General features: G+C 39.4%; 1 long non-coding RNA gene across 1 annotated transcript; it reads left to right on the top strand.

Moving 5' to 3' along the window:
• Positions 1–2,691: 2,691 nt before the first annotated feature.
• Positions 2,692–5,451, top strand: LOC112451029. Its single transcript, XR_003039761.2, has 3 exons — positions 2,692–2,723; positions 2,835–2,920; positions 4,113–5,451. It is a non-coding gene; the product is annotated as an uncharacterized LOC112451029 (long non-coding RNA).
• Positions 5,452–13,406: the final 7,955 nt, after the last annotated feature.

Below are 13,406 nucleotides of genomic sequence, written 5' to 3'. Positions count from 1 at the left end.
TGAGCTGCTCATCAGTTTTGCATTAGACTGGACTGGGCTCAAATTATCTCCTCAAAAAACAACATTCCAGTTCTGCTTTTTCTGATGGACTTATTGTGGAAAAACCAGATGGCCGATGGTTGTTTTAGGTGCAGTTTCATGCTGATCAGAAGTCAGCTCGTTAGGGACCAACATGTGCCTTTTTCGCCTGGTTTAAAGTTTCATTATCATCGATATTTATTAAAGTTTATGACTTCTGCACATTCCTTGTGAAAAAGGTTACACTTGCCCTTACTAATATCATAACCAGCCCTGCTCCTCCTTCCTACACAGCACAGTCCTTTGTTTCTCCCAACTCCACACAAACACATGCTGCTCCTAAATTTCACTGTCATCTTTGGGCTAAAATTTGGCATTCCTGTAATATAACATTCTTCTAACTCTGATCTGAACAGATGGGATTGAAAATGTGGCATTACAATGAGAGGGATGGGTTTTACCTCCACGATGGCTCACAGGTAAAAAGAAAATACTAAACTTTTTTTGTTAGTTTTTTTGAGGCATGTTTTCACCTAATTGATGTGCTTTTCTACATTTATTTCTCAGCCCGACACAGAACAGCATTCACAACAATAGCATGAAATGGGTTAAACTAGACAAATCTGGATACATATGATCTCAGCTGTGAGACGCCAGCGCTGAAATAACTGAAATTCATAGTGGGAGTAAATGTGAAAAACATACCTCATGGACAGAGTTTTTGGTGAAGCTGATTTCTGTCTGCAGGCAGGTGTAATAAGAAGCTGCACTGATTTCAAGAAACTGGACTTAAATTTTAAGTACAGTCTCTGCAGACAAGCTGGCTCAACATGCACATTTTTAACATTTTTTATTATTTAATAACATGTCTGTTGACCTATGGAGAACCATTTTTCAAAACCCAACGCAAAGGATTTAGGATACAATATATTTTTGATAGTACAGTTTTGGTGCACCAATAACTTCTTAAATCTCCCTGACTGTTTTACAGCATGCAGTTCTTTCTCCTCTACTCAATTTCCTCCATAGACTGGGGCTCTTTTTTATATTTGACTGAGGAATGACTATTTCCTCAAGATGTGATCTAAAATAATTCTTCCCCTCCGATGTGGGATACTTCCTGTATCTCTGAATTCATCCATTCCCTTCGAGCAATGTACACAGAAGAAGTGAAGTATAGTTAGAACATAAAAAGAGGCCAGTGGACAGCTTTTCTTTGTAAAAACAGTTTAAACAATAGGGAGATTATAAAAGCATATGTAAATTATTAAAGTGAGTGCTTCAAATTCTACAAGTTTCTTTATTTGTGGTTCAGTGGTTATGCTTTCTTTGTCAGACTTGAAAACAGGTTGCTCCAGAGGGGAGTAGAAATAGAGCGCAGGCAAGAATTTCTAGTTTTAGTTTTAATATGGGTAGGCTAATAAAGAGACCCACTCACACAAAATCAGCAGCTGACCACGTTTCCTGCCAAAAAGCCTCGAGGATAAAACCATGATATGATGTGCTTTAGGGATGTTTGACAGTCCTGAAGATTGTGTGTGTTTGAAATATTTCCTGATATTCTGCTACACTGATGTTTGCACGTCTTTTTGGCATGATGTTAAAGCCTTGTATTGAAGAAACAAAATAGTTTTAAGTCTTTCAAGTCACTTTCTGAAAATTACCATAACTCAAACAGATACTTCTTTTAGGAAGGTTATGAAAAGTTAATGTCTCCTCGTTGTAATCAGATCTTTGAAAAGGTCTAAGTCTGAAGAAATGCACATTAGTTCTGACATGGACTGATGAGCTAATGGGCAGATTTCTGCTTTACTAAAACAACTACAGTCTTAATAAAAACGATAATAACTCATGCAAACTATTTTATAAACCTTTACATCACCTCAAGATTTGGATTACATATTCTGGCAGACAGATTACAACTGTCCAGCCAGAAATGCGCCAGACTGCAATAATACTTCTACAGCTGCTGCTGAGGCTATTTGCAAGCACAAATAGCTGCAGAATTCTGAGTTAATAACGGTGCAATGTCAAACCGAAGATCATGCAAAGGTTTATAATATAATGTTTGCATAAATAAGTTTAAAACATTTAAGATAGGAGCTGCTTAAAGACAGCAACAGTCCACTTTGTTCTTGGCCCTGCTCCAATTAGCCATTAGCTCATCACCCAGGTCAGATTTAAACTGTTTCTTCAAAGAGAAGTCCATCAAAGAGCTATCTACAACAGGTAAGATATTAACTATTCCCGATCTTTTCACAAAAGCTCACTTCAAAAGATCTGAACCATAGCTTTAAATAAAATGTCATAACTGAAGTAAGAATATAAAAGTAAAATAAATATGGCTTGTGTCATTTTTGCACATTAAGCAGCTGAGTTAGAAACCTCTGCTTGTTAGGATTTGGGTATTTTGGTAATCTTTTGTGTTAGGTTTCTTATTATGTTCTGTTTATGAGATCTGTCATAGGTTCTGTGTGTTTCTAAGTTATTTGTCTGTCATTCTTGTGTTCAGTTTTTGTTTCCTACGTTTTGTTTTACTGTCCGTGTTAGCTGCCACCTTCTCCCTCAGTCAGTACCTTTCCTTGTCAGTCTGCCACACCCATCCTCACCTGTTTCTGGTTTCCAATTAGTTACCTTTGTCCTAAATATTCTGTTTTTTACTTTCGATTGCTGCTGGTTCATTGCTGGTTGTCTGCCACTCTCAGGTAATGCCCTCTTGTCTCTTCATGATCTTCAGTGTGTTTTGTTGTTAGTTTGCTTTGCTGCCTCGTCAGCGTTTTGTTTTAGTTATTTAATAAATTACTTTATTCTTTGAGCTCCTTGTGTTGGTCTGCGTTCTGGGTCCAAATCCTTGACCTCCTCCCACTAACCTGATACTGCTCAGCTGTGAAAGCCGCTTCAGGTGTGTAGCATCATGATGTTGTCTAACTTTTCTGAACAACTGCCAGGTGAAGTGCAGTTTTGTGTTTAATCAAGCCTGAATATCCTGGAGCCGTGAGAGGAGGAGGAGGAGGGGACTGCTCTGCATTCTGTTTGAAAAACAAAAACAATAAAGCAAAACTTGAGAAATACTTTCACAAAGAAAACATGCACATGAGAATTTATTCATGCAGTCAAAACTAAAAAGCAAAACTTTAAACCGTTAACATCTTACATCCTCCTTTTCAAAGGATACACTGTGAGCTAAATATCTGCCCATTTTGTTGAACATTTTATTGCGTTCCATAATTGCAGTTGAGGATGCACCATAAATGCGTTGTTAAACAGTTTAGTGGTTCTTCTATATTATGCAGCTCATCTGTTTTGAGTTCTTTGAGCAAGAATCAACACGACATCTTCACATGTTTTCTATATTTCTCTGTACACTGTAACCAACAGTGTAATTAATTATGGTCATCTAAAAACTTAAAATTATCTTTAAACCATGTAACTTCTCATTTTCATGTCATGCCATTATTTTTTTGGATAGCTAGTCGTCTTCATGCTGCAAATCTACTGTCAATCCACTGTCGAATGACTTGTTTGTGTGTTTTCTGGAAGACACACATCTCTTCGTGACCAGTTAGTCCACAACAGAGGCAAATTGTCACCTTTGCTGTTTGGGGTTAGAGGTGAGGGGGAAACTTAAATTGGATTAAAGTTAGTATTAGAGTTTTAGTTAGACTGACGATCTTGAATTAAATAGTTACTGTAATGTCCTGTAACAAGGATCTTTTTGTAAGTGTATGTGCACATTTTAGGCTTTCCACAGCTCATGCCTGCTGACTGTAAAGGCTGTCATAATCTTAGTTTGGTGCCATTCACCCTGCTGTGTTAAATCTTTAATGAGATTACTGAGTCAGAAAATCTGATTTCAATAATTTCTTTGTTAAGTGCTCCTCCTAAGTGGCCTCTGGACATTTTATTCATAAAGAAATGCATTTTATTTTGAACTGATATTGGAAGTATTTCATGTAACTTCTGTATTTTTGTTACTGTACTCCAGCAGGGGTTCTCAGACAATAATCATTATTACATTAAAGGCCTTTTGTTGTTGTTTTTTCTGTCTCCATCTAAAGGATTAATCAACATATTTGTCTTAATATTTTCAAAAGGTGCAGGTTATCGCTCTCATCCAGCTGGCTGCTCGTGCACGCTGCTGTGTGCCTGTCAGCCTGTGAGCTTGCTGCCTCCTCTTGGCCCCAGATGACCCATTTCCACTGTGCCAGCAGGACCTGAGCCAGCCTATTCTACAAACCCTGACAGCCACAAAATAGGATCCTTGAACCAGAACACCAAACTATATCCAATTTGACAAAGGAGCAGATGAAGCAGATGGGAAACAGATCTTACCGTACAATAATGTGTGGGCTGAGGGGGAAAAAAAACAGTGATCTAAACTATTGAACAAGGCTCAAAATTTTCAGAGAAAGTGTCTCTTAATTATCACTAATGAGTTGCAGAGACAAATCATAAATAAAACCTTCCTTTTTTATGAAAGGTTTTTAATTAATGCTGCCGATGCATAAATACTGCCTCCCCCTATTATGTCTCCTGCAGCATTAAAAAATAATATATATATATACATCAGTACGTGGAGCTTGACAAGAATGATGTGCTATGATTTTTAGCAGCTGTGCATGGTACAGAGTAGATAAAATTTTCAAAATCAAAAAACTAAATGAAAGGAGAAAGAAAGAAAAAGAGGTCCACAGCCACAAAAATGGGGCTTTGGGTGCAACAAGTGAGAAAACCCAGCTGTTTTGTGGGCTTTCAAAGCTCAGGTGTACTTCACAGTAGAAACTTCCTTCAAAATGTAAACAGGTCACAGGAAGTTGGACTTTACATGACCAAACTGGCATTTTAATATACTTTTTGGTTTTAAGACAATCACAGTCTAAGTTTGATACATTTCGAAGATTTTACCATGACATGTTCATCTTGAAGGATGGTGATGTCATCTACTAAACTTTCCAGGATGTTTGCAAACTCTGCTGTGCTCTACAGACCTTACATTTTTTATAAGAACTTTACAAGAACTTTATATAAGAAAATATAGGCATTTTTGTCTTGTTTCAACCAGTCTCACTGCTATAGGACTTAAAGTTTTCTCTCAAATCTTCCCACAGTGCCGATTGTGTACATCCAAACTCAATGAATTCCATTGTGTCTGAGCTCAGAATGGGAGAAGGGTCTTTTTTACCTTCTCAAATCGAGATAAGACTCTCTAGACACATAAAAATTAAAACATGTGCTGACCAGATGCAACTTAAAGTTCAGGAATATTTAAAAAATGACTTATAGGTTTTCCATATTTACTATTTGTCTGAGGCTCACTTTCTACTCTGTGTGTCTGTCTTCCTCTATGATTAGTGCTAAGAGTACTTACTGTTGGGCTTTAGGGAAGAAATTTGATGTATGACGAATTTCAGGTAGTAGCTGTATTTACACGCTCAAAAGAACAAAAAAGAAAATCATCAAAAAACGTCTTCCTTTTCACTGCTGTTTACATTCTTTCAATTTTCACATGAAATAAAAAAACAAAACAAAGTGATAGTCGCATGCCTGGCTAATTTTTCCATTTCTACACATGCAAACAGTGAAGAAGCACATGTGCTTTGAATTAACATGTGGGTTCCTATAAATGTGTAAGCCTATATGACCCCTTCTCAGACATGTCTGTTTGGTTCTGCATGAAACAGATGCTGGCAGAGGTGCCCGGGGATGGTGCCTGTTGCATTCAGTAAGAGGTTTTAAATAACTGCGTTCTCTGCAGAGAAAACCGAAGATCTTATTTTGCTCCATATGGCCGCTCGTTCTGTTGTACAATCAACCAGCTGTGCTGTGTTCATACAAGAACTCAGACATATCACCGTATCTTTTATCTTTCAGTGTTTCCATTGTTTCTCATACAGCTGAGAGTGATTAGTCCCAGTTCTCTTGTAAAGCATGAACGCAGTCTGAGCTAAGGGAGAAAATGTGCTGCGGTCGGGGTAGCATTATCAGAATTCTGTTAAACAAGACAGCAAAAACAAAATATCACTATCATTTCAAGTCATGGTAACAGTGTGGTTACACTCCTTAACACAAATGCCAACTTTTGCCAACCCTCAGCTCAACATCAAGTGCAGATTTCGCTCTTCACTAAGTTGACATGTTGTATGTGAATATGCTTGCTTCTTCTGAGATTTAAGGAGAATAAAAAAAAGGGGTTTTGAAACACTTAGGGTCACAAAGTTTGACTCTCCTTAGCATCTGGATACATCAAGTCGGTGCCCAGGGAATGCTGCACAAGACCTCTGAAGATGTCGTTCCTCTCCTGCCTTCATTCTGACTTGTGATTAATTTGGCATGAAGTCCGTTGTTGTCATTCCACAGAGAACCAGAGAACCTGGGAAGCATTTGAATTTTGGAGAGATCTACTCACAGCTGCTCGTTGACTTGGGCAGAATCCAGGCCCATGTCTTCCCGTCTGTGAAAGCTCCTCCAAACTTAGCATTGAGCATTGGTTGAGCTCGGCTCTTACCAAATTAAGCTTGCCTGAGATGTTCCTAGAAATTCCATTTACAGAATACCCTCCACATCCATCCGTCCCTGTCCTTGTAAAGCCTTAAAGTCCTGTGTTCTGCTTTGAAAATTAAAAGTAACGACATATGACATAGCTTTGGCTTGAACATGTGAACCCATCTTGATGTGTTTGTGTGTGGTTTTCTCAGTGTGGTCACAGGTCTAGGGACACCATGAGTCTCTGTGTCTCTGATGCTGCTTATAGCCCAAGTAGTCCCCTGCTTGAAGATGTACAGTTCAATTCAGCTCAGTTCAATATTTACATAGAGACAATTTACAACAAAAGTCAGGGCAGTGTACAAAAGAAAAAAGCAAGTCTGTATCATAAATCCAATTTAGATACAGATCCAATTACAGTCACTTCAGTTCCTTATTATAATACAAAACATTCACATACAATAATACATTATAAAATGCCAATTAGTAAAAGTTATCTAAGGAAGCCAGCAAATTGGCTAATTATAACAAATTATTCTAATTATTCTAATTATAACAGATGAGGAATTGCTGAATAAATCTGATTTACATAAACAATAGTTGATCAAATCCTGAAAAAGATGCATTATCTTTTAATGTATTTGTCTGTGACACTGAAGCAAATAGGGAAAAAAAGTGCAAAGTGGACTTTGTGAGTATAGATATCAGCATAGATCAGCATTGAATAATCTGGTTTACGATCCAACACATCCAAAATTGATGACTTAAATTTTTGGACCAACTTCTATTCAAGACACCAGCATGCAAACCACATTGTCTTGGTCCACATTCCTCTATTAAAATGAGTCACAACTGTGACAATATAAAACAGAGGAAGTGTGGTGGAAAAATCTAGGAAAGGTCCAAGAAAAGTTTCTGTCGCTCCACATAAAACGCTCCAGAGGAATGACTTGGAAGTGGGTCTGCTTGAACTAGATTTGGAGATCTGGTGAGTGTCTAAAACACTTTGCACTGATATGGTTTGTGTTGTTATTTTTACTGCCATAAAGGGGGAACCAAAAGCTCTGTGCTGCAGGTTTATTTTTAGTTTTGAAGCATCACCATTGTATGAAGGTTGTATAATGTCACCTCATAATGCTGATGGTAACATGTAGCTCAAAGACCCACTTTGTGCATGAATACAGCCACATGGAGCCACAATTGCTGATCTCAAAGTAGAAAGGGCCCTCTGCTAGAACTATCAGCGGTTAAAAGACGACTCAATGTTTTAACTTTTGTTTTTCCCTTCAGTTTATTTGGGGTTTCCCTCGTGGTGTCCAAAATTACAACAAAGCTGGATTTGAGTGACTAAATGATTTTTACAATGCAAAGTATTTATATTGGTCTGTGGTTTATCTAAAGACTATACTTACTTTTCAATTCACTGCAAAGAGGAATTCTCTTGTTATAAAGACATTTGCCAATTCACTAAAGTCTGCAGGATGGAGGGTTGGGAGAAATGGAGCAAAGGGATTTTTTTTTCTTTGTGCAGCTGTGTGTGTGTCCATGTGTGTGTGTGTATGTGCATCTTTGTCATCTCAGGCCAGTCTGAGCGACTTCATTCAAGCTCACCCCTCCCTATCAGCCCGTTCTGATCTGCAGGGGAAGTGAAGTTTACGATAGTGGCTCTGAATGATGCTGCCTGCGCACAACTCAGGAAGGGGTGACGCTTGTGACCTCAATCCTCAATGGTTAGCGTCCATTGAGAACACACTCACATGTACACACACACACAGATATACACAGGCTCCCACAGCTGCACAGGCTGTTACACTGAGAAACATGTAATCATGTAATTTTTCTTCTTGCTCCGTTTTCATCTCACCAGCTGGTAGAAAAAGGTTACTGCAAACATTTGGTTGCTGTTTGGAGCAACATTTATAAACACCAGCTAGCGACATTAAAGTGTTGGAATAAAGGCGAAAAATCTGACAAATAATGATCTGAAGCACTTTTCCCTGTAGGTTTAATAAAAAGAGGCAGCATCTTAAGCTGCTAATAGTTGGAAGTCAATTAAAGGGATAGTTGAGTCATTTTTAATTGGGGTTCTGTGGAAAGTTTAAGAACAATTATTAGTTTACATGTTGTAGAGGACTCTTTGAAACTTTGATTAGAAGAAAATTACTTTTTAAAGACTTAAGTTGTTTTAAATACTTTTGGAAGTGGGTATGCTTGGACAAGCTCATCTAAGCAAACCCACGTCCAAAACAAACTTTTAAATTTCATAGTGGTTTATGTAAATGGAATTTTATAGACCTTTACACTGCCATTTAGTTCACACTAAATGGTTATTCTATTAGAAATAATATAAAATTCCTGCTGGAAGTGCCCCCAGCTTGAAATGGAAGGGTTTCAGCTGCTTCTGCTACTTGCAGAATTCTATGTCCAGAACCATGTAATGGAAAATTTGTGGCCGTGTAAGGGTTCATAATCTAGCATTTGCACAAAACACTATATCATTTTAAAAATTGGACTTGTTTTAAGATGGCAGCAACCCACTTTGGTCTTAGCTGTGCTTGCACTAGCCCAGGGGTAGGCAACCCTGGTCCTCGAGGGCCACTATCCTGCATGTTTTACTTGTTTCTCTGCTCCAACCCACCTGATTTGAATCAGCGTGTCATTAACAGGCTTCTGCGGAACATGAAGAGGTGATTTAACCACTGAATCAGGTGTGTTGGACCAGGGAAACAAGGAAAACATGAAGGATAGTGGCCCTCCAGGACCAGGGTTGCCTACCCCTGCACTAGCCATTATCTTATTTGCCTTGTCAGCATTAAACTCTATTTCTCCTAAATGAACCTGTTCAAAAAGCTATCTACAACACTTTTCATATTAATTGTTAATAGCTTTTTCTTAGAAGACCATTCAAAAGGGTTGAACTATTCCTTTACTTAGTCCATTTTTATTTATAAGAATAAATAAATAAATAAATAAATAACACAGTCATTCCTAGTTTGAAATGTAGGGTGTAGTAACATCTATAAATTTTCTATGTCAACACATTAAAGAGTTAATGGCTCCCTAAAGTTGCACTTGCTGCATGTAAAAACACGACTCAAGCCCAATTTCCTCCAAGTGCTTTTATTTAACCATGCTGCCTGTGCTGTAAAAAAAGGTTTTACAATAAATTCTCAAAAAAGGGACTGATTGTGAATGATGAGCTACAGTTAAAGAGGTCTTCGATGTTTGTTCTGTGTTGATGTTTTGTGTCATGCCCTCAGGGAGCCTCTCCAAATAAGATGAGTGCTACAGGAAAAAAAAATGTTTCAACTTTTCAGTGACCCCTAAGATAGTATTTACTGAGGCATTCATGTTGGAAAATAAGCACTAACTGGAGTTAATGGGTGGCTCAGGGGACATTAGTGTACGGTGTTGGTTTTATGAACAGTTCAACCACAAATATAAAAGCTTGTATGAATCTACAGAAATTCAATTATCCTTGGAAAAAAGTGGTGTGTATGAGGGTCTTTATCTGAGTTATGCTAAGCAAATCGTGTAGTCTCCTTAATGGCAGCGTATGTTGATTACACATAATAACCTGGAAAGTCTCGTCCCAGCTGTTGTTCTTTATCACTAAACAGGGTGGTGAGAAGCACCAACAGATGCCTCTAATAACGTGGAGACCACCTGAGGACATATCAGGACATGTGCTGCGATAAACACTGAAGTTACTGGGCGCCAAGAGGAGAAGCTGGCTGCTGCTCATTGTGCTTTTCTTTCTGTTTAAACGTCTTTACGTCCCCCTTTTATCTTCTGCATTAAAATGCGCAGCGCCTTCACCGTCTGCCAAACTGATCAGCATGTCCTCCTGATATGACTGGCAACTATTTTTGTTTCTAATCTTCACTAAAGCCGAGTCAGATGGTAGACAGGCAAAGATTCACAGAAGTAGTCAGTAATATTTGGAAGCGGTTTATCGTTTACAGGCGCTCAGAATCTGGAAGCGGTAAAGTGACGTCAAATCTCAGCAGCACAGGGACTCAGGAGCCCTTTAGCAAGATAGACATGACCACTGCTAGATGTAAAAATGGCAGTAGCTCTAAAGCAACAACTATAGTCTTGTTTGATCCTATATACACTATACTGCCAACAGTATTCACTCACCCATCCAAATCCTTGAATTCAGGTGTTCTGATCACTTCCAAGGACACAGGTGTATAAAATCAAGCACCTAGGCATAAAGACTGCTTCTACAAACATGCGAAAGAATGGGTCGCTCTCAGGAGCTCAGTGAATTCTGGCGTGGTACCGCGATAGTATGCCACCTGTGCGATAAGTCCAGTCGTGAAACCATGTTATCTGGAGTAACAAATCACACTTCTCTGTCTGACAATCCAATGGACCAGTCTGCATTTGGCTCCTGCCAGGAAAATGGTTCTTGTCTGACTATGTTGTGCCAAGTGTAAAGGTTGGTGGAGGGAGGATTATAGTGTGAGGTTGTTCTTAGGAGTTTGGCTCAGCCGATTAATTGCAGGTAAATGAACTCTTAATGCTTCAGCGTACCAAGACATTTTGGACAATTCCCTGCTCCCAACTTTGTGGGAACAGTTTGCGGATGGCACCTTCCTGTTCCGACACGACTGACAACATGACTTGCACAAAGCAAGGTCCATAAAGACGTGGATGAGCGAGTTTGGTGTGCAAGAACCTGACTTGCCTGCACAGAGTCCTGACCTCAACTCCACAGAACACCTTCAAGATAATTTAAAGCCGAGACTGTGAGCCATTGCTGCAATAATGTTTGCAATGGAGAAAACATGTTCTTCCTTTCAGTAATTACGGCCACATGTTTAATCTAAGGTTGTCATGGCAACTGTGCCCTGCTGAAACGCTGGACCCCACATTGCTTTTTTGTAGGAGTGTTGTCATTTGTTTGGCTCATAGCTAAAAAGCCTCAATTTGGCTGGAAAGAACTTACCAACACACAGAAATAAACAATGCCATAAAGGGAATTATACATTTTATCTAAGTTAATTTATTATGCCTAATTGGTTAAACTGAACAATTATTGATTATTTGGGTTAAAGTGAAAAAAATATTGTCAAGAATGTTATAATTTTCTGTCTTTTTGTTGCACAGTGTCTACACATATATAGAATATTACATAACACATCTGGGCCATCAATTCTGTGGCTATTTCACACTTTAGTGTGTTTAGTGAGAGAGAACCAAACCCCACTGTGAAGTTTTCACCTCCTGGGGTTTTCCAAGGTCTTATTTAGTAGCACCCTGAGGAGGAAATTGGCTCAAGCTGAGTTAAATGTCTTCTTTGACCATGGTCTGAGCTTGGAATGGGAGTTAATTTATTTGGAAAAGGTGGAGATCACATGAAGGCATCGAGGGAAGAAATCAAATAATCGTAATTATGATTATAAAGTAGAAGATAGAGACAGTAATGACTAAAACGGTGATAATAACAGAGACAATAATGATAATGATAGAAGAAAAATTAATACAGAAATAAACACACAATAATAGCAATACACATCAATTACAAGAACAAGATGAAGAAAACACTGGTGGATTCAGGATAAATAAAAGGTGAGCAGTGGTGCCTGAATTTGGTGTAATGCTTTTAATATTTCATGCAGATACAAGCTTTAATCATAGTTTTTTTTAAAGTGCTTGATAAATGTTTTTTTTTTCAGTTCCAGTTTATTTGGATAGTTTTGGTTAATGACTGTAAAACAATTGTTTAAATGTTTGCTTGTCTCGTTTGTCTCTATGTGACCCTGTGATGGACTTGTGACCTGTCCAGGGTGTCCCCCACGTCTCGCACAGTGACTGATGGACCCATGACCTGAAAAGGAGAAGCGTGTAAAGAAAATGAATGGACAGATGGCTGATAAAGACTGCAGAACACTATCTAAAGTGAAGTATGGCTCTGCTGAACGGGCTGATATTAAAGCACTGAAGGGAAAGTTTGGACTATTAAATAAGTAGAATTGCTTTCAGTAATCAATATTGTACTTGCAGTAAAAATCACCCAGAGCATTATCAATTTATAATACCAGGCAGAAGTTCTCTAAAGGGAGATGAGCAGAGCGAGGCCACTACACTGAGGGAGCTGAACCCCTCATTGGCTCCGATGTGCCCAATCTGTGGATGGATGTGATCTAAAGCACTGATTAGACTCTGATGATTTATTCAGATTAGCTTTGTAGAGATGTAGTAGAGTGCTGTATGGATGTGTGTGTGTGTGGATGGGTTAGTTAGAAAGACTATATGAGTACAGCCCATTTACCATTTAACTGTTGAACTCTTTAGAGCGCAAATCACTTCGGTATGTGGCTTTAATCCTTGCCAGGTTGGTATTGGTCACATCCCATGTACTTCTGAGTATTTTCTCTCCTGTAGCCCCATGGCAAGCATTTCCTTTAGGGCCCCACCTCACTGTCCCGGGTCACACAGATCTGCTCCCCTCACTGTTCTGTATGCCCTCCTCCTCTAAATGAAATCACACCTACTACTGGCTCAGATATATAAGTCCAGCTGCTCAGTATGGACTGTGTCAGGACTCGGGAGCCCCCCCTCAAAAAAAAAGAAGAGCCCACCTTCACCAGTGCAGAGTACCGGAAGCAGCAGAGTACCTTTGCTGCTCTGATCCCGCCCCTCGCTGGTGGGGGAGAGAGCTGGCTCATGGACTTAGCGGAGCTCATCTCACAGTTGCCTGTTGGAGCAGCCCACCCCTCTCTCTGCAGTATGCATGTTCGCCAGGGGATCACGTCCCAGCAGCACCGCACTTCACCGGTCAGAGCCCAGCTGCTCCGGAGCCGACGGTAACAGGCGGAGCGGAGGCGGAAAGGCCGGGGGTGACCGCAGGAATAACGCGGCGTTGGAAGCGCAGGGATCCAGGCTGCCCCCCC

This window comes from Kryptolebias marmoratus, linkage group LG4 (genome assembly GCF_001649575.2).
Source record: "Kryptolebias marmoratus isolate JLee-2015 linkage group LG4, ASM164957v2, whole genome shotgun sequence".
NCBI classification, from domain to species: Eukaryota; Metazoa; Chordata; class Actinopteri; order Cyprinodontiformes; family Rivulidae; genus Kryptolebias; species Kryptolebias marmoratus.
Note: the sequence above shows the minus strand (reverse complement) of the source record. Positions and strands in the feature narration are given on the sequence as shown.